General features: G+C 40.6%; 1 long non-coding RNA gene across 1 annotated transcript in view; it reads left to right on the top strand.

Moving 5' to 3' along the window:
- LOC147239771 (uncharacterized) overlaps positions 1-27,045 on the top strand; it is a 35,973-nt gene extending 8,928 nt beyond the window's left edge. Inside the window, exons 2-3 of the long non-coding RNA XR_015111547.1 lie at positions 22,704-22,757; positions 25,706-27,045. This is a non-coding gene — a long non-coding RNA (uncharacterized LOC147239771). The remainder of the gene's footprint in view (positions 1-22,703; positions 22,758-25,705) is intronic.
- The last annotated feature ends 740 nt before the right edge of the window (positions 27,046-27,785 follow it).

The following is a 27,785-nucleotide window of genomic DNA, read 5'->3' as shown; positions in this document are numbered from 1 at the left end:
GTAGTTACGATATATCGACACCTCTTTTAAACAATAAAAAAGCATGTTATTACATTGAATTTTGGATGATACCACATTGGTCGGATGTACCTTGAATCAGCGAGGGACTACGATGGTTTCATTCATGGACCTGCATCAGTAGAAGTGGGGGTTATTGGCCTGCACTCATTGAATTCTTCTTGGGTGGGATTTCTACTGCCATGCTTTCAGATTATTGCAGGGACAGTACGGGATTATTCCCAACGACGTTTGTAGCTCAGAATTCAGAACCTCCCGCTTATCATTGTTGTTTCTTTTCATTGATGTTCAGATATTTTCCTACGGTTACGAATGCGTTCAAGTACCTTTTTTGTAAAATGAAGACTCGTTGTGGGTAAAGCACAACTTTTCAGTCGCAGCGGTTTTGTTTCTCTAAGGGGCAGAGCTGCAAGGAATTGATGAAAAGAAATAGGAAAAATAGATGTTTGCTAAGTTTAATTGAGAGAAATTCAACATTATATTATTTTTTTTAAGAAAAAAAAAACAGAATCGTATCGAGATACGATTGAAATGCAAAGCCCGACTTTAAAATGTGTTGGTTTTTTTTTACATCTGTCCCTGAGCTGACTTCAGAATCAATGCTTTTTTTGACCCCCCCCCCCAAAAAAAAGGAAAAAGGGGTACTAACATTGTATTTAATGCATATTGGCATTTCTAGTGAAGGACCCTTCTCAGTTTTTATTCAATCCCTTTTATTCTACTTTTGTTATTGTATATTATTTGGCTTTTCAGCTTGGTTTTACCTCATTTATTCGGTCATTTTTACGACCCTTGTCTGCCGTAGTAGTATCACAATTTCCCTTTGGATTTACCGTAACATCCTTTCTCCATAACAATTATATCTGTGTATTGCAGATAATGCAGCTGTTTTTTTTTGCATCATATCATACTTATTTTTCATCTATTTATATATATATATATGTATTTCTATATTTCTTTGCTTTTGCATCTTCCCTTAACTCCTGCATACATCTCAATAAACCTAATGTTTTCATGCATGCTCTGTTTGACTCTGGACAGCCGAGGCCATAACTCCTGATGTTTATCGATCCTTCAGCCTCTGTTGAATTTATTTCTACAAGTCTATACAAATCTGTTTCTGTGCAGCCTATTGTACCAGAGGGGTTAATGTATTATACAAAGTGTTCAGATCAGGGATTAGATTTTCCCCCCCAATTCCATCAGTCAATTCTCGCTGCTCTCCAGGGCATTTATCATTTTGACAGTTGCAGATAAGGCAATTATTTTCCCCGAGCAACTACAAAATGTAGACAAGTGCTTCTGTGACAGTGTGTCTGTTTGAGGTTTGGGGGGGGGGGGTGGGTGGGGGGGGGGTTGAGGGGGCACAAATATTATTCCAGCAGTCACTGATGGCACATACTGCTTGCTGTGAAGCGATATCCTTTGTAACACAAAGGAAACAGATGTTACGAGCGTTTGTCAGTCCTAATGCACTTCAGCGTTTCGCCTTAAAAAAAACAACCAAAAACAAATTCCAGTGAATTGAAGCCCGCGATGCTTTTCCATGGTGTCACACAAGAGTTTACGTTGTGATTTAAAAGCCATTTGATTCTCTCTTCCCTTCACTGTTATAGTATTTGTCATTTTTGATTGTGCTATTGATATAAAAGCTCACCCTTCCAACCGTTATCCACAAATATATCCCTTAACTGTATCGAGACCAACTCAAATAAATTCTGCATTAAGCAAAGAGCAGTGTGTGTTCTCCTTTTCAACCCCTAGGGGGCAGCAGAAGACCTTGGTTTCTAATCCACCACAGACTACAACAGCACTGTCGCCTACTGCCGAGGCTCAAATCTGTACGAAATAAATAAATAATAATAATAATGAAAAAAAATTCCCTGCAAAAGAAACAAGTAAAGTTAGTTCAGACAAAGAAATGAAGTTGGGCAGAAAAAGTTTTGAATTAATCAGAATATTTTAGGAAATGTAAGAAACATGAGAAGAAATCACTGTAAAATTGACTGTTGGCATTCACTGCACAGAAAGATCTTAATGATCATTAGATTAGAAATACAAAATCAACATATAACGCAGTGACAAATGAAGGGATACGGCAAAAAAACAATGCAATTTAAACATAATATGATAATCTGAAGCCAAAATATGCTTCTACATGAAGCAAAACGCAAGAAACGCAAGCTTTGGATGAGGTATCTTTGATTTGAGGATGATTATTTGCTAGTGGAGCCCGTTGTTGTCTGAACCTGTGAGTTAATAAAGGTGAGAGAAAGCGGAGCAGAGCTGGAGGATGACGTTACAGGCTGTGAGCTCAGGTCTGTCATCGGATCAAAGGGGGAACTTGTTCTCCCGTCGCTGTCAGCACATTTTAATGATTGTTGAGCCGGGACAAGCTGTTCTTCCCTAAAACTTTCCCATACCAAGTGTCTTGATAGTTTAATCATTAACTTAATTCGTCAACGGCAACACTGATCTCAAAATTAGAAGGTGGAGGAGGTCAGTTTCATACAATTTCTGTCAGGAAAAGAAGAAATGCGGTTTAAAAAAAAAAAGTTCTTGTAGTGAAAACAAATAATTGCGAGTTCCAAAAATGTCAAGAAAGCACATCAACCTTACATTTGTTAATTAAACTCTTTCTTAACACAGAATAAGTCAGATATGTCAAATCCAAATCTACGCAATGTAAAAACACATGCTGAAATCTGTGCAAGTGCATTAACAAGGTCAGACTCACATTTGTAACTGACCAACGGTTACACTGAACCCATGTACATTTTCTGTTCAACTACCAGAAATGAATTCTCCTAAAGAGCCAAGACCTCCTACAACAACTCAATTTATCATATGAATAATCCTAAACCAGTCGCGCTGAAATCAGGTTATATTCCGTGTTGAAGGTAGAAATAATGACCTCTGTGGAGCAGCGGTACAGAGCTGGTGTTAGTGAGAGGGTAAATGGGCAAAAGACACCAAAAAAGAGTGTCATTACTGGACTGACAAAGGTTTCACGAGGCCGTCTGCTGAGCTGCTGTGACAATAAATCAAAGCCAGAAAGAAGGCCAAGGCCTTTATGGGGAGCACCACCCATATATTGACTGCACATCATAGAAGCCCTCCTGTTGTAGGCTGGATTGTAAATCCAATTTTCAAAAGATATATGAGACTTTGGAAGTGTCAGACCTGCCTGTTCTTCAAGCTTAACCACATGTTTGATTTTATTTCTCGTTATTCGCTAAACATGTTTAAAGTCAACTTCATAGGCCGGTTTGAAGTTTCAGAAAAGACCTCTTTTTTTTGTTTTTTTTTTTGCATGTACTAGAATTTCTTCATTCATAATTACAGTATCACTAAAGTTATATATACACATTACTTTATATTTGGAATTAGCTTACCCTCTTTTTCTCTGAGGAACTCTGTTGCCCGGCTGTTGGTCAGACAGGATGCATTTGGTGAATGAAATGGTTAGCTAGGCCTCTACAGGGCTGAAAAGTAGTTTCACAGACAGAGAGAGAGAGAGAGAGAGAGAGAGAGAGAGAAAGAGAGAGAGAAAGAAAAAGATCAGCCAACAGATGAAGAAGAGAATCCAAGCTGAACCGAGGATCAGCCCCTTCAAACTGTCCCACGACAGACTTGTGTCATCTCGCTGGCTGGAAGGAAACAAGGTAGCACCGAGGATAAAGACCTGAGCGTGGAGCTCAGAGTGCTGAAAACTGCAGCCAATGAATATTAACATCACATGCCTTATAGGTTTAGAAACCCCCCGGGTATAAGTGCACTAATGCTTACCAAAAAAAAGTGAGAGTAGAAGAGTTGACTGGATGGAGTTTTGGATTTGCGACTGATAAATTCCCATTTTCTGCATTTTACACTGCTGCCACAGTTTACATTTGCAGATTGTTGCTTTTCGTGAACTTGAAGCGCTCAGAATAAGTTTGTGTAATTGTTGTTTTTTTTTTGAGAAATAAAGTGAGTTATAACTAATTTTAAGAGAATAGGAGCCCAGCCACTTACACGCACACAACCGCAAACGTTGACATTAAGTTACCTTTTTTTTTTATAAAAAGATTTCAAAAAACAAATAAAACCATGGCATTTTCTGCTTCAGTGAGACTTGAACAAACTACAGTATGAAAACCGGATGTATGAACCTCTTAAATAACTTCTCTAACTCGGAGTGTCATACATTTATTCTCTCGGACGGAACACTTTGGGAACACTGGTGTCTTTGCATAAAGAAATAGATTGAATTTCCCTGTTATGGATTCAGCTGAAACTACAGTGACGCATAAGAAGTTTACTGTCAGCGCTTTGGAGCACAAACCAATATACACACATACATACATATAGTTTAGATAGAGGTAAAAAAACAAACAAACACACGCACACACACCAAAAGCACCATCCTTCAGAACCATTGATTCTGTTTGGAATGGTGCCCCCCTCCCCCCCACCCCACACACACACACACACACCCCCCCACCCGGACCCAGCCTAGATAGTCTTGCTACTGCTCTTGCTGTTAGTGCGCCAGGCATTTTCAAACTCTTTACATCCATTACATTCCACTAGGTAAATACCTAATGCTGGAAACATTTGTCAATGTATGCGCCTGGCTGAACAGAATAGATTATTGGAGGCTGAGTAAAATACACTGCATTTCCAAACAGCACTATGCCTGTGACATATTAAAAACTTCACACAAGACTCTGCAGTCTCCCCTTGCCCCCCACCCCCCCGCTCCCGCACCAAGGAAGTGTAATATTTCAAGGAAATATAGCTTGCAAACAGTACAGTAAACATTCTTGGTAAAGAATAGGATGTCAGTGTTTCATATAATATGAGCAATGTGGCTATTTCTTCCCCCTTAAGCTACAATACATCCTGGTACCCAAGTAGGTTTAGATAAAAGGGCTAATTAGGATAACACAAGCATTGTCCACCTGAATTGCACATGAGCGTACCATGTATTCCATTTACATCTTCGTTTTTGAAGTTGCGTTTGTCACTGGCCGTTAAACCGACGTGAAAGGCCGAGGGTATGGCACCTCCAGTCACTCAGAAGTAGCTCAGATCGGGTTTTGACCATTTTAAGAGGAACTTTTTCTGTCATTTCATCACTTTTGATGGAGCCTTTTGCAGAAACATTTCGAGCTGAATATCTTTTGAGGGGCCGAACATTCAAAAATGGCTCGTTTTATAGATTTGGACACCTGTAGTCACAGAGGAAGAGTAGATTTTGGTGTGAATTCTCTCATGTGGGCAGCTTTAACATTCATGTAGTTGTGAAAAAGCTCTAAAATGTAATTGAATAAAGTTATTAATCATGTATATTGCCCTCAAATATGGAACAATGTGAACAAACATAGTTTCTGGCGTGTGTCATCTCAGATACGATTTTTTTTCCCGGTGACTTTTTTGTTTTGTTTTTGTCCATTTAAAAAAAAAACTGTCCTCAGATAATTAAAGGATCGGGAAATCTGTTCATTTTGTTTCAGTTTTAATGATTAAAAAGTCATTCGCTGAATTCATCTGCCTGATAAGATGTGGCACTTGTGCATATCCAACTAAAATTCATCAGGATAGTGCAAGAAAATGACGTGACTTATTTCCTTTCTGTTTTAAGACCCCAAGATGCAACATTTTGGACATTTCTGGTTGTTTTCTTTTGCTCCACATCGCTATTTGAAGGACTAACTTGTCGCGCGCTGTCTTTCGCATATTTCAGCACAGCTGCAGCTCAAGATGCTGATTGTAATACAGCACGTTTGAAGGATTTTGTAGCTTTGCCACTGGTGGGTCTTTGTTTATGACTAAACAGAGATGTAATGTATGATTATACGTTCTTTACGTCACGTCTTTGTGCTCCATTGATCGTTGGTAATTGATAAAGAATGAGACTCCCCCCCCCCCAAATGATGATGCACATTCAAGAGCAAGGGCTAAGCACGGACAGGGGTGTTATGTCGGGGTCTCTTATTGGAGTGTGTGTCCATTCATTCCTTCAATATTCCATTCCTGGTTCTGCTTCATAGGTTTGTCTATTGTGGAGTTCTGAATGGGAGATCGCAGGAGCGTCTCTGCTTCCGTTAATTAGAGCTTTTAACAGCTTCCGCTCCTTGAAGAGTCAAAGTTTAAGCAGTGGAGGGAACAAAAAAAAAAAAGAATCCCTCCATCCAACCTCAGTCCTCCATTGTGGCTTCAAATTCATGAAAAGGTGTAGTTTACCACTGGTTGGAGTGTAGGTGGCGGCTTTTTGTGATACTGAAGAATGTTTCGCCCCAATATTATGATAAAACACAGGGAGTTATGGGTAGTTTTTGGTTCATTTTAATGAATTAAATGAGTAGTTAGGAGTCAAAAACGACGCGCAGTCAAATGCCATACATCTGCTGCAGAAGTTCATATGGAATTTAAAACGATGGGACATTCCAAAGGCTATTATATGCATACTGATTGTGCAGGAACCCCCACTTGTCTTTACACATGAAATGACCAATTGTTCGTGCAGGCTTAAGTGATGCACGAGGAAAAAAAAGAGAAAAAAAAAAGTCCTGGGGTCTGTTATGACATGTGGCTATGGGTGTCCTTTTATACCTTGAGAGTCCCTTTGCCTCATTAGTTAACACACTTTCTTAGTTTTGAACAATACCTTAGCTTGAGTTCTCCCAGCAGAAATCCCCCCTCTCAGTCGATATTTCCAGGGCCTGCAGCAGAGTTTCAGAGACAGGGCCCTTTCCCCCCTGTCCTAACAGCTTTAATACTTGTAATTATCTCTTGCTGGGGGAGGCTGGAAATTGGATTAGGGTGGTGAGTCTCAGCTGAATGAATTACCTCCATCTCCCCACTTGGTGGGCCACACACTGATAAAGTGCGGAAAAACGGATTTGGATTCAGCCTTAGCATTCATGGCTTCCTTGTGGAAAAATGAAATTTTCCAACAGAAGGGACCAGTGTGCCAACAGTATCTGTCCACAGCATGTTTCATCTGCTCCTGCTCTTCTGGAAATGCAATTACCTGCGTTATCGGGGCCTAAATGGTGACAGTTTGGCAGGGGAACAGTTCCACTTGCCAAAGGCATCATTCGACAGTGTTTCTGTAGCATTCGGTATTCTTTCAGTATGAAATGACTTCCCTTATTTCCACCTGTCAGAAGCAGAAACAATCTGCTGATTTGTTTGCAGGAAAAATCGTGTTTTTGGTGATAGAACAGAAAAAAAAGAGAGCATGAATATGATTAGTTTTCATGATGATTTTGGCAGTTTTTGTATATTTTTGTACACGCTCAGTGATAGAAAAACTTCCGTACGGCCGGATTTTCTAAAGAGCCACAACTGCAGAAATACAGAACAACGAAGCACAGAAAAAGCAACTCCGTAACGGTGTTTTATTTCTGTACCGTAGCTCAGCCATCACTTGAATGACTGCACATACAGTATATGTTGACACTAAATTATTTAACATCAATTCAGCTAATGTTATACATCTGTTGTTTTCTCTCAGAGGAGAAAAGCTAAGCTCTTTCAGGAGGTCTATTAAATCAATATGTGGGAAGGCTTGCCACTGTGGATAACTCACCTCCAATAAATCACAGCAAAATGAAGCGAGCAATTAGACCGCTTGCATTTAAACCTGACAGTCTCAAAAGTCAGCGTGGATGTTATGTTATGTGCACAGATTATGGATGTATGATTGCCTGATAAATATTTCGTTTAGTAGGTGTTCCTTGGGTTATATTGTGCAGAAATGCTGCGAATCTGACTTTACGTCAATTTCTCTTAAGAAGTTGTTAAAGACTTCCACTCGGTTTGGGATGTAGGCAACGCCGTTTCGCTGTTGCTCATTTAACAGTGGTTTGAATTTGGTTTCATATCTAACTTCCCGCTGTGTCATTGTAAGGAAAACAGATCAAACAGAGGACAAACTAGCCCTACACACCACACACTTGCTATCACACACACACACACACACACACACACACACACACACACACACACACACACACACACACACCCCCCCTCCGTCTTTTTCCACTTCCCATTCTTTTAACCCCCTACTGAGGACAATCCTTGAAGGTAGATAAAAAGAACAACAAAAGATAATTAAATCTAAAAAAAGGAGGGGAAAAAAATCTCTGCTTTCTCAGTGAAACAGTTGGGGATAGATTTCAGCACAGTAAGGGTTTGTGCTAATTTATACAATAGCCTGATGGGAGTCCTTCAACATTTACACTCTGCCTGATACATGGACGCGTAAAAGAGAATATTTCCCTCTAATTGGTGCATGTTCCTAATTTTACTGTCTTACCTTATCGCGCTTCCCAGCACAAATAAAACACGCTTCTATTTGCATTTGTCCAATTTCAACCAAAAGCTAAATTCATCATAATTTATGATAAGATTATCATTTTGCAGGCCCCCGCTGTTATCAGAGGAGTAAAGATTGCTCTGACGTGCCTTGTTGTTCCAACTCAAACCTGCATCCCATCGGTGACAAATCTAAAATTATAATACAGTAATGCTTCACATAGACCCAGCTATTTAGGCGTGAATTTAATATTCATTGCTTTTGCAGCTTGGTTGGTTTTAAGGTGCTATCACCCTTATCCACCCTCCTCCCAACCCCACCCACTCCCCAGCATCGCTGCCATCTACACGGCAATATCCAGCAAACAGGGGCAAATGGCAGTCACTGGGACAGACACACACACACACACACACACACACACACACACACACACACACACACACACACACACACACACACCAGTCGTCTCTTTTGTCCCTCCCTCCTTCACTCATTTCCCCCCATTCTCTTTCTCCGGCTCTCTGTCCCCAATCACTCTCCCTGTCCTTGTTTTTGATCTTCAAACGCTGGTAGGGATAATGACTACAAATCAGGGATGAAGGTGAGTGATCACAATGTGGCCCACCCATCCCAGCTGGCCTTTTTACTCCCCTCGTATGATGCATCTTCCTGACTCTTTCTGAGAACCCGCTGAACTGCTCCACCGGTGTCTCACATGGAGTTCGCAGGTGGGTTGAATATAGTTGGATGGACTTTATTTGTTTGAAGTTCATCTCTGCATCCATGGTTAACGTGGTTCTGTTTTTCAAAGTTTTGCAGGGCTCATTTAGCCCTTAAATCTGTTCAATAAAAAAAAAAAAAAGGGAATTACTTTCAGTCGGGAAAGTTGTAATTGTTCTTGCATGCTGTCTTGGCATGTAGGTATAATTTGGCGATTTTTAAACAGCAAAAGCAGCTGGTTAGTCGCTCTGATTTAAAGATTTGCTTATCTTGGAAATGTTTTTTAAAAAAAAAAATCTTTCCGATTTTTGAAAAATGGCCAAAAAAACGATCCAGTTTCAGAAATTTTGCCCATTCCGCCAAACTTTCCTGTTCCGATTCTACAATATTCGCATAGAAATGTCTTTACGATGGGACACAAATGCTGCTCCAGTGTCACAAACCAATCAAAACACCTGCAGCACCAATGTTGCGCTCACAGGAGAAACACGACTGTCCTAAATGTCATGAAACTGTCTCAATAGTTTGTTCAACGATGAAGTGAACAATCAAAATTAATATCCAAACTGCCTGTGCGTTGATGCATTAAATCTTATAATACAAATGAGCATTTACTGTGTAACTTTCCACTCAGTGTCTCCTTGTATTCACTTGCAAAAATAAGTCAATAAAAAAAACAACAACAACATATATTTATGATTAAAAAAAGTTATGAATAAAAGCGAATGTAAATGAATGTTAAATTTAAGCAGAGTTAAAAAAGGAGAAAAAAAAAGAGTAAATAAATAAATAAGTAAACTTCCTGCTGGAGCCATACGGTTGAAGTTGAATCGCTCCACCTTCAAGATCTCCTCTCTATTTCAACTTATAATTAAAAAGTGTCCTCGCACCGAGAGTCCCATCCTTTCACATCATAAGTTTCTAATGGGTTGTTTCGATGATTCATGCCAATCAAACATCTGTTCTGAATTCCCCTTGTCAAGAGGAGCACCTGTTGACCTCTACCTGACCTCCGCCGCCAAGCGATATGCTGCAAGAGAGGGAGTACGGTTTCCTGTTTCACGCAGGAGGGCAGGGGAGAAAAAAAAAACCCCAAAACAAAACAGGAAGAGTTTCTTTTATGAGCACTGTTTACCTAGGTGGAGGCCTGCCTCTTTCACCCCCCCCCCTTTTTTTTTTCTTCTTCTTTTTTTCTTCTTAATGTGCCCGACAAAAAAATGTTTCACTAGGGAGCAGGGGGTGAAATTTTTCTCATCCAAATGGATGGCAATTTCCCACCATTTAGCACCTGAAGGTAATTAGCTTGAAGAGATTGCGGAGTGAGAAACACGTTCATGGAACATTAACTCTCGTACATTCTCCAGTTGCAGGGAATTAATAGGAAAGATTAAAGTTTAAAGAGAGCAAATGCCATTACCACACAGACCACATCTTTGTGGCACCATCTTGGGCTAACTTTTCCCCCTCTTTATGATAAGTCAGTATTTCTCTATGGCGTCCAGGTCTGGATTACAATAGCAGGTAATAAGTAGAGGAAATGGGAGTCTTCTGCGTGTTTGCGATGCGGTTGTATACGAGTCGGTGACGAGCTTGAACCGCCCGCAGCTTCATTTTTCTCCATAACAGCTCTGCCTACTTCCTCTAGCCTCTGATGTGATATGCTAATAACCACCGGCGTCCTTTCTCTTTATAGCATGTTATGCAAATGCAATTTAATAATAAGATATTACCTCTACAAAAAAAACAACAACCCAAACACCTCCTTTTAATTACAGTTTTTCTAATGTGTTACAATATATTTTACACACGTGTGAATGCGCAGTTGTGTTTCTTTATATTGGGTCAAAGCGAGTTGGTGAAGAACAGTGTATATTAAAGAAGCATACAATAAATCATATCTTAAGACTTAAGTGCTGAAAGAAATTAAATTGAGACATGGTGGAATTTATTGCCCAGAAAACCCCATTCTAAATTCTGATTTGAAAAGTCCAGTCCTCCAAGCTCTCGAAAATCTATTTTCCACATTTTAATACCCTGCATAACAGTCCTCATAATTCATTCGAGTGTGTTAAGTACAGTTTTATTAGATCTGAAACAAATTTTGGTGGGGGATCCTATAGGCCATTAACCATGGAGTAATTTTATCCTTGTTTCCTTAATGATGCCATAATGGTGAGTGAATTTCTTAACTAAAGACCAAAGAACATTTTGAAGGTCAGCTTCATCTGTAGACTCCTTCATGCGCTTCTCTGAGAGATTGGAAAAGTCGGGAGATTTTTGAAGAGTCATTAATAACGCTAAAGCTGAAGGTCTATTTGCGTTCTCGCTTTCTACCTTTTAATGCTACAGTTTCTTCCTGCTCTCTCTCTCTCTCTCTTTCTCTTCCTCCTTCCCTCTCTCTCTCCTATTCCTTCTCTTTGGCAGTATCTCTCATGCAGAGAGAATGGACTGCTGAATGAGAGGGTAAAAATGGCAGCCCAGTGACATATAGATCCCAGATGTGGTGCCTCAATAATTTAAATTTTATGCCTTTGTTATCACTTTAATCATTTTCTCTATTCGTTTTGTTTCAGCGATTGAAAACAGTTGATGGGCCAAAATGCCATGGGAACCTTTTTTTTTTCCCTCCATGCCGTGTGGTGCAAAGTCTAATTAAAATTAGAATTTTGCTGAGCCTTGAAATGGCTGGTACTTTATCCTGATCGCCTTAGATATTGTTCGAAGTCAGTCATTTGTCATAGTAGAGCATGCTGGGAAGGCTGCTGCTAATCAAGGCTCCATCTCCTCCAGTCTTTTTTCTGCTGCCATAGCACCTCTGTCCAAGTAAATGCTGTTGGCGGAGGATGAATGCAATCTGGGCTCTTGACACCGGATCCTCACGGGAGACCCGTGCAGCTCTCTAATACCACCTTAAACGCTGGACAGGAAGACAGAAATAATCGAAATGTTTCATTATTTTGATGAACTATTAAAAAAGATATTTGGTTTCATCGTTAAATGATATCGACTCGATGCAACGTGAAGTTTTTTTGTTTCATTTGTTTGTTTTGCAGCCAAAGATCTGCTTCGCCAGTTCAAACAAATCACGTGTTTACGGTGATGTCTCAGCAAGGTCACTGAATCTTCTGATGCCCCCCCCCCCCCCCCCCCCCCACACACACACACCATTCCCACCCCGCACCGTAAAAACGGTACACCTCTGAGCTTGGCCGCTCCACCCACTGAAGATTAGCCACATAAATAAATTAGACCTAAGAGTCTTTGCTCCCCTGTGGAATCTCACTTGCTAGAGGCCGCAAACATTTCTGTCATTGTCTGTCAGGGACGGAGGAATTCTCACCGGAAAAAGCACACGGGTATTTTCCCCCCAGGTGAGCAAAAGGGTCTTAAAAAGAAACTGAAGCTGACAAGCGTTAACATTTAGAAATGTACCATTAAATGGCTTTTATGCAGACGTATCACAGTGTCGCGGTGGAAGGATAGGAGTGAAGCTGTCACAGTGCAGGAAAGCTCCGCGATGTACCTGAAGCATCCAGCAGTGGGTTAATAAAGTGGAAATTTATACACATGTATGTACACTTTATGTACCTTGAACTCCAAGGAGCAGAACTGAACCAGTTGACTAAGACGACGTTTCCTCCTGTTCTAAACTAATTTTATGCGCCAAACACACACCGCAAATTGAAAAAACCCACGCTGTGACATGGAAGTACAGGAAACTCTAAACCAACGGTAGCATCTTCAGTCGATCAAGTGCGAGTTTGATAGATCATTCAAGACTATGCACACACATTAAAACCGACCTCAAAAGAGTTCTTTTGTTCGCATCGGACCTGCATGGAAGCGCCGATCCTTCTGGCTTCTTTTCTCCAAAAAGTAGAAAATGAGCTAAAGCGGCAAGACGCAGCCGTAATCAACGCAGAAATGTTCTTTTTTTTTCCCTGCAACAAGTTTAATTGAAAAGAAATAGAATTCACTTTGAACAGGGAAGAAGAAGAAGAAGAAGAAGAAGAAGAAGAAGAAGAAGGAAAAAAAATAAATCGGTGTGACAAGATGATCGATTACCTGTAACTCTACCTGACACAGAAATTAGGCTTTTTTAATGATGGGCTGCCTCTTCTTGGACATGAAATTCAAATGCTCTCCCAAAGCCTACCTTCAGCCATCACTTGTCTCTTGCGCTTGTACGCTCCAAACGCAGGCACTTTGTCTTTGTCACCGGAGAAAGGACATTGTTATTACCGACATGCCTTTGTATTAACCAATTTCATTCCAGAACAAGTAACATCTCATTGGTTTTACCCACACTCCTGGATCACGTTCAGTCCCTGGAAACACGTATAAGAGGTCACGTTTTTATCTTTCTTTTTTTGGGGGGGGTTTAAAATGTGTGTCCCCCCTTTTTTCACTAAACGTATTGTCATGAGGACAAAGATTTTTTTTCCAACTCTAATAAGATAAACAACCAACTAGAGAGCAGTGCTGACTCTATAGAATCCATGATCAGGTAACAGCCTCTCCTTCCTATGTATTTAATATATTTTGACACTAAAATAACCATCCATGAAGGGGCACTCATTTACAGTTCATAAAATCCACATATTTCTCATTTACGAGCGTAAGATCTGCTTAATGTGACACTTTTCTTGATCAAATTATAAGATGAAGTGTGGACGAGCTCACAGGCTCTGCTGGGGGTGGGGTGGGTGGGTGGTGGGGGGTGTTGAAGGAGGTGGGGGGGCTGGGTGTGGGGATGAAGTGTTTGCAACTTGGTCGCCTGTGAGAGTAGTGATGCAGCTCCCAGCCGGCTGTCCACATGGCTGGAGGTATTGATCCAGTTATCATTGCTAGATCATCACTATATAGACTCAGCAGCACAGAGAGCCGCGACACTGAGTGACTGAGTGATTGCCTGAAGGAAAAAGCCAAGATTCTGTTCTGGAGAAATACGAGTGGCATCCAGGGTAGAGATGTTACGATACCATTTCTCCTTCCACGGTACAGATGGTCAAACCTGGACTTGTTTTTTGGGCCGATAACAAGTACTGATCCAATAGCAACGTGTCAAAAAAATATTCACCACTGAATGCTAACCTTTGTGGGTCTGAACTGCTGCTGTATGACCTTTCTCAGGTTTAACCCTTTTTTTTTTTTTTTTTTGAGACCGAACAAGAAGAGAACCTCGTTTAATGATGTCTTTTGCCAGTTGCCCCTCCAAAATACACAGTTGATCCCGTACCTCACTTTTTTATCGGCTGGATTTATCCGATGTAAGTCGTTAAATCACCCCGCATGTTGCCAGTACTTTCGAAATACTGTTATATATCAGTTAATTGCAAATCTCATGATGGCTTCATGCAATTTTAAAAATGCAGGGATATTTGTTATTCTGTTGTAAATTAAATATCCTGCCCGCACATCATATCCCGCTTGAAAAAACAATTAAGAAAACATCTTTGTTTTAGATAGATTCCAGCAAATAAGGTTGTTTGTTTTTTTTACCTCTTTGATATTTTTTTTCAATGCAAAAGAGAGTAACAATGTCAATATGAGTTTTCCCTGTGATATTGACAAATTCAATATTTTTGCCTTTCCTGTTAAAGCATGGCACGACTTCCTGGGTAGGTTCAGGTCTTGATTTTAGGGCAGCAAAGAAGAATTTGTTGAGTTAAATAAAGAAATAGAAACAGCATTTACGGTTGTCGGAGCCGTCTCCTAATTACACTCAAACACTGGCCGTGTTTTGTGTGACCCCCCCCCCCCCCCAAAAAAAATTATCTCCCTGCTCAGATGCTGCAAAAGTCAGCCGGGTGATGCATTGCTCTGACAGTGCAGTGGAACTACAGATTGTACTTCCGTATGTTTGTATGCATGGGGGTTTGTATGTATGTGGGACACCACAGACGCTTTCTATGTTTATCTATTCCACTCTCAAAATAGTCTCAAAAAAATATTTGCACCCTGCAAAACAGAGCATCTGTTTGGAATTTCTTGATCTTTTTCCCTTACAGGCAAACTCATGAATCAAAAAAAGAGAGAGGAGGAATGAACTATTTATTTCGTGGCCAATGTGGAACCTGATGATGAGGCCTGAGTTTAGTTTTTGTCCAGTTTGATTCAAATTATGTATGAAACGAACAAACATTTCATTAAAAAAACAACAACAACAACGGCTTTATATGCTGCATGAATTAGACAAGTTTGCGTTGGAAGGTATCCGGCGCTTGTAAATAAATGAATTTTTTATTGTCTTCAAGTATTCAAACAGCATTAGCGAGCTCTCAAACATGCGACGGTCACATTACCGAACCTTCCCCGAGTAAAGACGGGACATGCAATAGGAGAAGCAAATTGCCCAGGACATGCAAGGTATGGCTGTGTGAGAGCAGAGGCTATAAAACTCATCTCACCTCACTGAGTTATATGCTAAAGCCCAGATATTTCCTTTGCTTGATCACTTTGCCTCATCATAATCACTTTCATACTGATTTATTGCAGCGTGGGTCACAGTGCAGTGGAGGTGCAGCATTCTCCAGCTGTTTATGTCTCCTAAGAGCTTTCTGCTCACCTGACTCACATGGTCTTTGTCTTATTTAGAATGAAGAAAATGTGAAATATGACAGGCGATAGTGCCCTCATTTGTTCTGTAGATTGCCTCACACACACCTCCCCACATGTCGGTGCCAGTCTCGGTCTACCAGTAACTCCTACTCCCCCCCACCACCATCACCGCCACCGCCCCGACCCATAACACCCGCCCCCCCCTCACTTCCACCTCACCGCTACCCTCGCTGCTCCTCAACTCTCCCAAATGTTGCATATCCCTAACCCCTCACAGTGAGGGGGAGGTGGGCACAGGGCCGTGGAGCCTAACCGCCACCACCAGCATCACCTCTGAAGGATAATGCTGTTTATTGCATTTGTCAGGCGAGTACTGCAATACTTTGTAAGTCTATTGCCCTCTTACTGCCACGTACTTGTGTGGCTCTCTTGTGCGGTTCTGCTTGTGTTATTTGACAAATTGAGTCATGGCTGAAGGTTGGAAACACACCTTAAAGAATGATAACATGTTACAAATTCTCCTGATGTTTTCTTGCTAAAGATGGGACTGAGGATTCAAAATAAGTAACTCCATTAATTTCTCTTTTTTTTTTCCTTCTTCTCTTTGAAAGCCACAGGAGCCCTGGCACACGAGTCCCAGTGCACCATTATTGATGATATCATTATTATGTATAGGATCCCTCAGTGAATAATAACCCATTATCTTTCATTTTTCCCGTTTTTGTCACTGGATGTTGGAAAGGTTAGGCAATTTATTTTAATGTTAAAACTGTCAAGGCACTTACACAGCCATGTCTTGGTTCCCGGTACATTCTGCACTTGCGGGGCCATGATTGGTTTTAAACTAGGCTACATCGTTGAGCAAGCTACTCCTCCTAAATCTCAATGCAATTCTTTTTTATTATTATTATTATTGAACTGACCCCATAATACATTGAGACAAAGTATCCCAGCCCCCATGATTTAACCTAATTTAAAATTTAATCCACAATAAACCCAAAAGGAACATTATATTATTGAAGTTTTCATGTTTAATCCCGAAGTGTATAATCCTCATGAAGGGAGGGACGACCTGGAGTGTTTCGTTGTACTTGCATTTGTTTTATCTCGGTGTTCCTAATAAATTGGCGGGTGACTCCCACACATAGACAAAGGAAAAAGGAGGAGAAGAAAAAAAAATGCTCTCAACGCTCCAGTGCATTTAAATTTATACAAACTCTCCCCATGACAGTGATGAATGTTACAATATGTTTAATGCATAGGTCTGTTAAGTTAAGTTTTCTATTCCAGTGCTGTGCATCGGAGGCACATCTGTAGCGTACAGCAGTACCACATGAATATATCCGTCAATTAATTTGTCTCCTAAATGATGTGTATTTTAACATGTGATTCCGTTAGTTGGGACGGTTTCAGTTGTTAACAGGAAGTATGAAAAATTTGGGTGCGTGTTATTATATATATATATATGTCCGTATTATTCATTTCAATATTTTAGTTTGTTTTTAGTTAGCTTTGCTGTGTAAATGGGAGGTAAAATTGACTTAAACATGCAGAATTATTCGGTTCTAACATACAGATTTTGGCTCCACAAGACGCAACAAGTAGTTGTTCTGCAGGAAAAACAACTGTCAATTCATGCATTGTACAGTACAATGAGACTGGCGCTCATTATCGGTGCTGGATCGTGTTATATTGTGATCCTGATTTTATCATTATATTCATATTACTGATGGCTGTTTATCAAAAATCTGACAGTGTTGATATTTGGGAAAGCCTAACCCGAAGAGTCGTCCCTACAAAAATAGTGTGATATTTGGCTGTAGTCGGTATCAGCCATTTAAGTGGCGTTAACCTGGTTGAGTTGTTGTTTTTTTTTGTAAGGGGCGGGGGCCCTTGTTATGACTCTTGATCGTTTGAGCACCTCAACAGAAGGTGTGAATGTAGTGATAATGCGCTACTTTGATGTGAGCCAAAAATAAGAAAACTCACGCAAAAAAACCCAAGCAAAACCCTGAAAACAACCGGGAAGCGTTTTTGACACTTCATCTGTATCTCGGCGGTAACATGACAAAACTGAAATGTAGTTGTTGTAACATATTGTTGGTGTGTTTGCTCAGGTACCATGCATGCAGCAACTGCAATGAATGTTTGTATAGTGAAGAGAAGGGGGGGGGGGGCAAGGCGAGGTGAGGCGAGGGAGAACGAGTTATCTGTTCACACAATACATAGTCACTCAGGCAAGGCTTATAGATTCAGGCAAATGGATTCCATGTCAGGATATCACACTTTTAGAAGGTGGCACCTTGTATCCAGGTCTGACTTGACATTGACACAAATACTCTCTGGCCCATATAAAATCACCTCAACAGACAGTGTTTTACACACGACCCGTGACAACAAAAGAGCACGAGAGAGGTCGATTAATTAGATCCCGCATAATAAAATCAGCTGGATGAGAGAGCCATGAGTAACATGTCGAGAAATCTAAGTTAACAACCAGGTTTTATGACCTCGATACCGATCCAATATAACTCCACATTGCTAGTGTAAATACAATTAAGTGCGAATGTGCAATTAAGTAAAACCTTTAAAAGTGTTTTAGGTTGGTTGTTGTTAAAGGAATATATTGCAAAGTTGTTTGGGTTTTTTTTTTTTTTTTGTGATTGTAACCTTGAAGGTGACAGCAGCGTGTAATATTTTACAAGATTAAACAGATGTAATTTATCGCTTTTGGAAATTAGGATGCCCATCGTAAAGGCAAAGGCAGGTGTAGGGTTTGATGAGTGGACGGCCGAAGCAACAAATTCCGAGTTGTGTTTTCGTGCTCTTCGCAGCTTGGAGTGGTAATTTGCACCCCAGTAAGAACATTTAAATGGTTCCCCATTGAGGTAATGCAAACACAGTGATCTGAGTGCAAAGGTAGGGTGTACGACTGCTGTCTGCTCCCGCTTGGTTTAATGCAGGTGACTGTTGGAAGTAATTCGTGTAGTATCTTTTTTTAATGAGTGTGTTTGTATACACACGCGAAAGGTCGATAAAGAGGAATAGCGTATATTAACCTCTCTAAATAAAATGTGAAGCGGTTAATCTTTTTTTTTTTTTTTTTTTTTTTTTTTTCCCTTTCCCCCGGTCTTCTTTTTGGTAAAATTTAAAGAGGAGCTTTAGCAGCAGATTCATCAATCTGCTGTACAATTATTATTACTTTTTGTTTGTTTGTTTGTTTGTTTGCTTGTTTGCTTGCTTGGATGGTGAGATATTACCGTCCCCGGGATGTTTCTGTACGCGTACCACGCTGACATTGACGGCGCAAACACACTGTTGAAGCGGCAAACTGCACCTTCTTTAGTTTTATGAGGCGTACACAGAAGCAGGGTGAGGCGAGGGTCCGCTGAACACCTTTCAGACTAGAGTAAAGAGTGTGATATGTAAACAAAGACGCTAGCGGTGAGCGTTTGATTTACAGCGCCCTGTCCCGACTGAGCCTTGCTCCTCCCTGAGTTGCAGCTTTACAATACAGGTGCCCCCCCCCCCCCAACCCACCCACTGGTACTACTTTTTATTGCAACTTCTGACACGATTTCACTGCAAAATATGCAACAACAAAAAAATGATCACACATGTACACACACACAGATACACACACATTTACCACCCACTCAGAGATCAAGCATATCCTTGCTCTCTTGATTTGCCATCTGTATCTTCACCCCCCCACCACCCTCCCAACTCCACCCCTCGCTCTCTCCTTGAGATTAAGTAAGGTGGGGTAACCAAGCCGCGGAAGGTTTTTAACATCTGCGCTGGGCTGCTGTAAGTGATACTGAGGAGTTATAATTAAAGGTTCCGACTGAGGGAACAGTGTTTAATGTGGAGCACCCCTCTGCTATCCATCTGAAGTTAAGGGGTGCAATGCAAGCAACCAACTGCCACTCCCCAGGCCCTGTTTCACTCTCTCATCTTTACCCCACCTCTGATAGATGGGCAGGACCGGGGGCCAATGCTACGACGACATCGACAGATAGCATGAACCTCCTTTTTTTTTTTTTTTTTTTTTTTTGCTTTTGGCTCTCATTCGACTGGCACCGCGCAGCCCGGTTTTCGAACGCGAACTGAAGGAATGACTGATCTCAGCTGTGAATGTAATTGAGAGCAAACAGAAGAGTCAAAATGACAAATATCACAGGAGCTGTCTTTCAGCAGCTTGACCTTTTTCCCCAGTCGGAGAAAAATAAATGTCATAATACCGGATAAATCAAGCGCAGATCATTTGCATTAACATAAAGACGTGCTCTTAGGTTTGATGGAGCCTGGAGATGAAGTCTGTGATAAACACCAACTCCTTATATGAACATAATGCCCTCCAATCATGCACGTACTAACCTGCATGCTATAATCGGCTGATGTGTGATTACAATGAAGCATTTGTTGGCATTACAGCAGATGCAGCAGTGTAATATAATAAAGTCTAAAGACATAATACCGCTTTCATATGTTCCTGTAAGGTTTCTCCGCTTGCTTCAAAATCTATCCCTCATTTTTCACATCTGTGCTGGAAAATCAGATGTGACAGGTAAATTTTGACAGTACAGAGAATCTAGCCTCAGTCATTAGAGTTAATATTATGTTTCTTTGGCAATCCCTCATCATTTTTGGGCCTCATTGACTATTTTTCTTTATAAGATATTAAGTATTCAAACCTCATTTACATCCTTATTTTTCAATTTGCTGCGGCAGTAGTTTAATTTATTCCATATAATTTCTTTTTCTGAGAGGGACATTAATCATTGCCTGTTCCTTTTAGTGCCTCTGGGACTTTTTTTTTTTTTCTAAATCAATAAAATAAAGGCTCTTCCTTTGCTGAATATGATAAAACATTTCGCCACAGGATATAAGTGTCCTAGTCAGGCTGCTTCCTTCTTCTTGTTTTATTCATTTTATATACCACGCTTGTTTATTTATCTTTTGGACTAATGCATGTGCTTGTCATACATACCTACACTACATAGAAAGAGAGGTCAGTCCATTCAGGGGAAAAAAAGAGGGGGGGGGGGTTGTGAAAAGTGCAGCCAGTCGTTTTATCATTCCCAGCGAGTGGCCTTCCCCTTGATCATCTTCATAAGACGGCGTGTGATTTTTTTTTTTTTTCCCCCTTTTCATTTTTAATAGCTGATGCGAGATAGTCAAGTGTGAAGAAGGGGGAGGTTGTTATAGAAATTTAACTATCCTTTACAAATTGATTCACACTCCACCAGCGCACAAGGTCCAGTAGGTAAATTACCAGGAGGACACAATCTTAATTCTCTGCCTTCATGGCGTTACTGCTCTGTCCTGATCACGGCATTAGTGGATAGTAAGTAGTTGTTGGAAGACACTGGATGTTCTGAGAACGCGTCTCCGCCTTAAACTTTTAGTCGCCCTGTGTGAGAACATCATGTTTAGTCTTAGATGACTGCAAATAAAGCAAAACAACAACAACTTGGAGCTCTCAATGAATAAAAGTCATACTTTCGCTCATACTCAAAATGCTCATTACTACGGGGCGTTAATCTATATGAAATAATTATAAAAATGGGCTTCCAAAACACTTCAAGTCAGCGTTTTCTCCCAACACTCCTAATGACATCATTCTTCTGCTGTCATTAAGGATATTAAAAATTCATTAAGAAGAAAAGTACTTCTAAGTGGTAACAAATTAGCGAGCGTTTCCCCTTCAAGATTTAAGAGTGGGGCAAAGTTTGAGGTAAATGCCGTCATGTCGTTTAGTTTTTAATCCCGTCAAGGTTGTCAAACATGCTCGTCAAATGGATCATAATTCCACATAACTGGGGCACCATTGCACACGACTGACAGATATATATATGAGTGTGTGTGTGTGTATATGTATATATATATATATAGTATGTTTACATATAAGAGCTGTACACAAAAAATAAACTGACCACAGCACATTAAATGTCATGATGATATGAAATTTTTCAACTTTTCTGCCCCCCCCCCCCCACGTGAAATAACAAATGTGTTTGTTTGATTTTAATGGGGTGAGTCAGAAGTGTGCAGCGACTGTTCACTCTTCTCTGCTTTGTGGTGTTTTATAAGCTAATACCTGCCCATAATGTGTTTGTACTTTATATCCTGCAGTACTTAACATTTGCACTCCATTTTGTCGGTCAGGGCCCAGTGAGTATGTACAACAATTTCATTTATGCTATAGGGTTCTCTCAGCATTTTAATGGTTTCAACTGAATTCACATCTGGTTGGATAGATACTGTACACACAGCGCGCTGCATTTTATCGATGTAAGCCAATGTTCAGAGCCACCACGGCCCGTTGCTCTATCAAGTTTGCTATCAAGATGCCGATTCCTTCAAGTAGCCTGTCCAATTCATCCGAGGAACCCAAGTCGAGTCTTCGACCGCCGCGGTTTCTCAGCTGATATCTAACACATTACACTCTCTGTACAATAGCTGGCACTACACTATGTAGCACGAATTGGTTCAAAGGCTGCAGTTTAAATAATATTTTCTAGACATTAACTTTTGAATGTGTATTGCCAACTTTTCTCTTTTTAACTCGCTATATTTGTGACATTGAATCACCATGTTTCTCCTTTTTTTTCGTTAATACAATAAATCCCTCTCTTTTCCTGAATTATCTGAAAAAGAAAATCATCGATCACCTTCCTCTGATCGACCTCAAACTTGGCGTGTTCAGTGCCGGCGGCTTTAGTGCTAAACCTGAAATAGTGTCAGGATTTCTCTTTGGGTCCGTCGTTGACAACAGATAAAAATAACTCTCTCATTTTTTAACAGTGAATTAAATCACGAGCATATTTGACTAGAGAGCGACCTTCCTGGTCCAAAAACAGAGAACATTGCAAACGATAAGCACCAAAAATTGAATGAGCTGAAACTAGCAAACGGTTTACAATTTATTAAAAACCCACACAATTCTGTGGAGCGATGAATGTGACAGGGTGACTTGCTAGTAGCAGCTCATATTAGCTCCGCCTCCAAGTCCGTTAGGTCAAACTTGATACCCTTTACCGACCGATAGATGGCGCTACGCTAACTCTTGATTCTTTCTTGATCTTCCCAGGAAGGACTTGAATATATACTCTCCAGTATGCAGTTTCCTCCCTGGTTGTTTCAGGTATGTCACGCAGTTGAAGAGCTTCTCTTTTGTTGTGAACCCTACTCTTAATTCCTTGAATTTGTCATATTTTTCACAAGATATACTGTACATATAATATAACATAGCAATGCTTTTGAATTAATCACTTTTTTGTGGTGCAACATAAAACCGACAAGTTATTTTATACCACCCCCTACCTCACAAATTGATCAACAGTAGCTTTGACAATATAAAATGAGAAATAAGGGAGCGGTAATGCTAAGAATGAGATGGCGGAGTCCTGCTTTGCTCAATAGGACACACGTGGACAGTGGAGAAAGAAAGTGTCTGGGCAGAGGAGTAATAAAGCTGATGAGTTCTTAGCAGGGCGATCCGATTCCAGCGTGAATTAGAGTTAAAGAGGGCTCCCTGCCAGGCTCATGCTTAGGACAATCTCCCTCACTATCAGACATTCATTGTTAATATGACATTCCCCGGGATCCTGGCTAATAATAATCTCAGAGGGTGGGGTCTTTTATGACCGTATGGAAGGGAAACAAAAAGAAAACCAAACACCACAGCCATTCCCTCTTTTTTGCTTAATGTTTATCTCTGGAGAATTGCACAGTGGCGCGGCGCAGGATGATTCGCTCGCTTTTAATTCTCTTTCTGGTTTGTTTACAGAGGAATCGCTAAGGAATGCAGAGAGTGGGTGGGTTGGGGGAGGAGGAGGAGGGGGGTGCTTTACCCTACAGCAGCTAATGCTTCAAGGCCATTATATTCTGATTGGAAAACTAATAAACAAATCATCGATCTTAATGCGAGTCTACAGCAAACATCAGGGGGTCCAGAGCCACCTCGGCTTCACTCCTGACAGACATACTTGAGAGTTCTTGTTGCTTTTCTTGGCAAGTTCTAATTAAGGCTTTAGCCTCTAGGATATTCTGAGTTTTTACCATTTCCTCCTCATCACAAATTCACTAAACATATTATTGAACCGTATTATCTGTTTTTGCTCGGGTCTCATTACTCACCAAGAACAATCTGTAATGATAGTCTATCATCAACGTGGTAGGTTGTGTCGCATCATTGATTATAATTTTCCAAACAGCTTTTATGTTGATGAGAAATCACCCTAAGAGCAGTCTGCATTGTATTTCCCCTATTTGCTTCATGCAATTATATATTTTGGTCTAATTTGCAGACAGAAATTTACTATTGATCAAGGTATGCTGCATATACCTAAACACACACGCACGCACGCACACACACGCACGCACGCACGCGCACACCCATCTCCTTGTGGTTTTCTACTGAGGACTTAAAAAAAAAAAAAAAATACAACAAGAGTTGAAAATCCATCAGAGTTGACAGGTCCATTACGCACCGACATCAAACTGCTTTTGGTGGTCCATGGTACCCCCTTCTCCACTATGTCCCGCTTGGAGTATTACAAGGAACTTGAAATATTACAGAGAACAATTTTCTAAGCGATCTCTGTTTGTTCGGAGAGGAAAGTAGGAATCATGAATGCTTCTGCGCTCGTTGTTGGCGGTCATTTTCGACTGTTCTGTTTTAAGTGCGCTTGTATTAACACGAAAACATTGCGATGTTTTGTTTAGCGCACTTTTAAGGTGTGAATCCACGACTGTTTGCACGGGCAGCAATAATCTGACTATTGACCTCAGACAGTGATATGAGTAAGTTGTTTACACGATTCATATTCCTGTTAATATGCTCCTGTAGTTTAGTTAGAACCCCAAAAAAAAACAACCCTACTTACTTTTATATGAATTATTTGAAGATGTGTGCAGCGGAATTGGCAGATAAGTCTTTTCTATCCTGAGCACAAAGACACAGCACGCATACAAATTGCAATATAAAAGACACAAACAACAAAATAAAAGACACTCACGCGTTCAAGGTGAGAAGCGCTGACCTGCAAAAAATGGTAAGTTCATCCTTCCTACAGATCAAAGTCCAACTAATGACTGAAAACATTCTTTGAAATTACATCCTGAAGTTTTTTTTGTCGCAATTCTTCTTCACGAATCTGAAACTTTCTGGATTGTTGGTACATTTCGAGTGTGTCTTTGCTAACAATGCAGAAAACTGTACTTGGGGCCGAGTTTGTAATCCTGGAACGTGCGATGTAAAGTAGTTTGAGTGTTGTAAATACTGCAAAAACTGAGGTTGGACTTGAAAGTGCGATGAAGGTGTATACACGTATACAATCTACATCAGTAACGCGACGATGATGTGATGACCTTATTTGGGGTTAAGGTGGGAAAATGCTGTTTACACATAGTAGCATGGTATTAAGACAATTATCTCAATCAGGTTCCTGTCTGAATATTGCAGTCGTTGTAGCCAGGCTAGTATTTACGGTGAGTAGCTGCAGTGAATAAACACACAACGGATACTGCAAACACGTTCTTAAATGTTAACTCGAGGAAAACAGCAAGCAATCTCAGGATGTGTGTCTGTTGACTGCGTGAACTCATTAATCAATGTTAAACTTGTTGCTTGTATATTTTTCTGTATGCAACATGTTTGGCACTTTGTCAGCCACGGTTGTAGAAATGTGCGGTTTGAATGAAGTTAAGCTGAAGTACCGAGGGTGATTGATTTCCTATGGGCGGCCGTTTTTGACCAAGACGACCACAGATATAGCAAACCACTTATAATTTAATAAATCAGCTATTTTATGAATTGAAATGTCTACTTTAGAAGAACTCACGAGGTCTTGAGTCAACCTGATGAAAAAACACAATATTTATACCTTAAGAAAGTCGTGAATCAGTTGGATTTGAACAGAAGACTCAAAGAAAGTATGGATTATTAACAGATTTTTTTTTTCTCCACGGTATTATGAATCATTTGTTCCAAACACAGTAAAGTTAATGTGTTGAATTTGAATTTACAATGAGGAATACCCAGGATATTCATTATGGAAGACTGTTGTCTAATTGTTGCCACTAAATCAGCTCCCACAGGACGCCTGCTCCACCAAGTCCTACGCTGCTCCGCTCACCCTTTTCATGTGTCTGCTGCCTATAAATTCTGAAAGCTGCTCATTTTTTTTTTTTTTTTCCTGGTGAGACGGCCTGCTTAAATACAGGATTGGACATTTAAATGATTTCACTTGTGACAGGCATGCTGTGACAGAATAACAGACTCTGCTAAACAAATAGGCCGTGGAGGCTGCTGGGGTCCCAGGAGTCAAACCCCACGAACCCTCAGGCTCTGTTTTGTAAAAGACTTGTTTCTGTGTGGCGGGGAGCTTCTGGAAACATATTGGCCTTGTTACATTGAATGAAATGCTAATTCTCAAACACTGTCTGGATGTGAGGCTTTGTGTGTGTGTGTGTGTGTGTGTGTGTGTGTGTGCGTGCGTGCATGTGTGTGTGTTTGGTCACACATGCTGCACGAATTTGTGCACGCAGAGAGAGTGAGAGAGAAACGAATAGAACACAGTGCTGTTAGAAAAAAAGTCACATTCCACTGTAAATAAAACGAGTATAGAGGGGAAATGTATTTTAATTAGACAGATTTATATCTGCCTTTGTTGCACCGTTTAATTAATAATTAGTTGTCTAATACGTTTTGTTTTAACTCACTTTAAGACTGAGAATGTTCATGCTTGTGCTGCAGGCATAGGTGGGAGTCCCTGAAAGCATTATAGGTTTATGATGGCATGATGAGGAGTAGGCCAGCCAGCCAGCCAGCCAGCATCTGCTTAAAAAAGCCAGCCCAAGCTCTCTCTGAACTTACCTTTCTTTGTGTGGGGAATTGGACAAAAGCCATAGTTCCCTCTGGTCTGTCAAAGCTATTCTATAATCAACCAACCATGGTCCTCCCCTTAAAGAATAGGAAGACATTATTCAGCTTCCTCCTTCTGATCTTGGGGCCACAACAAACCATGTAAGCCATGGCTGACTGGTTAAAGCAAAAAAAAAAGGAAAAAGACAAAAAAGGAACACAATGTCCTCTTGTCAGCGGCTGCAGATACAGAGGCCTATGAGCCGGGCACCACGGGACGCTTCGGACAACGCCTCCAACCCTGGTGGCCAGAACGCCGCCACACAGTGAGAAACCCTGAACCCAAACACTCTTTAGTCCTCCGTAAAGGTCGGATGTCAAAGTGTGGTTATTTACTACTCTGCTACTACGAGTGAGAGATGTTTTTCGAATCACCACATATTAAATAAAATATACCGGGTACTAAGAAGTATTCAGAAGTTTTCTGCCCACCAGTCGTCATTTAAGAAAGAATTTGCACAGCGAGAAGTCAGGAGAGGTCAGATGTTGGACTTCTTTAGGACGCGTGATTGGTGGATTGAAGCTGCAACAACATTGGGAGACATATTGCTCGTTTTTAAACTGAGACGCATGTTGACTGGGTACGGTAATATCACAGTATTTGTACTGATAGCTTGAATTCAATATCGGATCTCGAACGACATCTTTTCAGTTAGTTTCTCCTTCCTCTGTGTTTATAGAACCCAAAAGTATGAACCAGTATCGTTTTATGTTCTGGCACGCAGGCATGTTTCCTTTCCACACAGCTTTAAAAACATGAAATATAAACTAAAACTTGGATATTATTTTTAACTCCTCAGGAAGTAAAATGTTGCTGTTGGTGCGATTCACTCCGTGTCATAAAAGTATCAGTATTTGAAAGGAAATGGATAGGAATGAATCGCATTTCATTTGTTTTTTACTTTGCTGAAGATAATCCACCGTACAATCAGGTGAAATATTTCCTCTAGAACAGGAAAACACAAACTCCAAAATCTCCGGGGAGGAACAATAGCGAGAAAGGGGGCGTCACGTTTTTGCCGTCGTGATGTTCTTCTGACATCACTCCAAACTCTTGTTATTCCATTGTGCGACGTTGATTTTATAAGTGTACTGCCAACGATCCTGGAGTGAGGCGCTGAATGTTAAATAGGTAAAGAGCCCCCGTGGCAGAGGCATTGGCCCCCTGTTACCACTTAGCCCTATTTGGCTGGCCTCGCTCACACTCATAATTAAGACCCCCTGCTGTGATTATAAATGGCCCCT

The sequence above is a fragment of the Aulostomus chinensis genome, chromosome 23 (genome assembly GCF_037954235.1).
Source record: "Aulostomus chinensis isolate RoL2024-O1b breed Wild chromosome 23, RoL_Achi_v1.0, whole genome shotgun sequence".
Taxonomy (NCBI): Eukaryota; Metazoa; Chordata; class Actinopteri; order Syngnathiformes; family Aulostomidae; genus Aulostomus; species Aulostomus chinensis.
Note: the sequence above shows the minus strand (reverse complement) of the source record. Positions and strands in the feature narration are given on the sequence as shown.